Below are 1,723 nucleotides of genomic sequence, written 5' to 3'. Positions count from 1 at the left end.
AGATCTTGTGACAGTACCCGTACGTCATCAATAGTGATATGTGCATCCAACAATTCATTTGTCTCGCCTACGTGTGGATAGTCAGGTTAATGTGGTGTTGGGCCTGTCGGAATGAAATGTTTTTTGAGCTCACTGGGAAGTCTCGAGGGGTAGTCCCGATACTCGTGTATTAGGATAAGTAACTGTTGAAATGTTTTTGTTTTCGTGGTGGTAGGGTCTGTGAGGGATCAAAGAATCGACCATGTTTTTGCGGTGCCCGATGCTCCAGAAAGCCGGTTGCAGAATCCTCGCAAGTTATTTCTGGTGAGGGTCGATGCGTATTCTTGAGATTCCCGCGTAATTTGATCTATTCTTTTTCTCAGTTTACGATTCAGATGTTGGCGTGTCCATCGCTGTGTCAGTCCTCTCCGCGCGTCCCAAAAATGAAGCAAATGTTGGTAAATGTCTGGTGTTTCGGTGGTAGTACATAATGTGCGCGTGGTGGCCTTTATATGTTGAGCAAGAGAGTCAAGCCATCGCTCGTAACCTTGCCCCTCAGGCGGGTCCCAGTGACGTTCCCTGAATTTGACCCAGTCTGTAATGCGTAAACGCCACTCGGTCCTCCGGGCACCAGTAAGTGGTAGAATGGTCGCCACAATACAGTGGTTGCTGCCAAGGTGCTCCTCTAGAGGGCAAGGCGCTGCCACCGGGCCCGTATTGCGTACAAAGGTGAGGTCAGGGCAGGTGTCACATGATATACTGTTTCCAATACGAGTGGGGCGCTCTGGGTCAGTTAGTAAAGTGTATCTAATGTTACAAATATCATTCCACAAGCGCGTTCCTTTGGCCTGCGATTTTAAATAACCCCAAATTGTATGTGGAGCGTTTAAATCCCCACACACGACACGAACCTGTACAAAACTCTCAAATTCCACGAGAAGGTGGTGAAAGCAGTGCGTGCGCGAATGGGGGGAACTGTACACATTTAGTAAAAACAAGCTTTCACTGTTTGAGCTTTGCGTAATTATTTCGATTATTTGATGAGGGATGTCAATACTAGTGGTATGCATGCGACATGTGACACGTTTCGAAACTAGGGCTCCAAGAAGAGGAGAGGCACGCAAGAGCGTGTTGTAGCCTGATAAATAAGGCGGAAAATTTGTTTCTTGTAAGAGGGTAATATCAGGAGCGTCCGTCAGTGGATGCTGCTGTGTACTGCTGCAGGGAACTCCGCTTTTGGCGGAATCCCCTGCAGTTCCATTGCCACACCACTAGTCGTGGCGCGTCACGCGACGTCATTTTCATCGCGGGAGGAAACGGAAGGACGTGTGTAAGGGTGTGAGCGCCATGCACTCGCATTGGATGTTAACGGCCGAGAAATTTGATCAAATTTACTCTCGGTAGTTGGCACGGCGGTGGAACGTGCGAGCGTGTGTTCTATACATGACTGGACGCGGTCCATCACCTCAATTTGAAGAATTTCCATGCGGCGTTCTATTATGTCGAGTGCAGCCTGCATACTGGTGCCCATTTCTGCTACCAGCGTGTCCATTTGCTTTTGCAGGAGTTCGCAACGCGCCTCCATGTTTCGACGTAGGCGTGCGATTTCGGCGAGATGATCAGGGGTCGAGGAATTAGTGATCTGAGGGAACGTGGTGGGAAGTGATTGGCGGGACGGAGCAATCTGTGGGGGACCTTCTACCTGACTTACCTCCCGAGGAGCCACCTTGCTTGCGTTCCATTC

This window comes from Rhipicephalus microplus, chromosome 6 (genome assembly GCF_043290135.1).
Source record: "Rhipicephalus microplus isolate Deutch F79 chromosome 6, USDA_Rmic, whole genome shotgun sequence".
In the NCBI taxonomy this organism is placed as follows: Eukaryota; Metazoa; Arthropoda; class Arachnida; order Ixodida; family Ixodidae; genus Rhipicephalus; species Rhipicephalus microplus.
Note: the sequence above shows the minus strand (reverse complement) of the source record.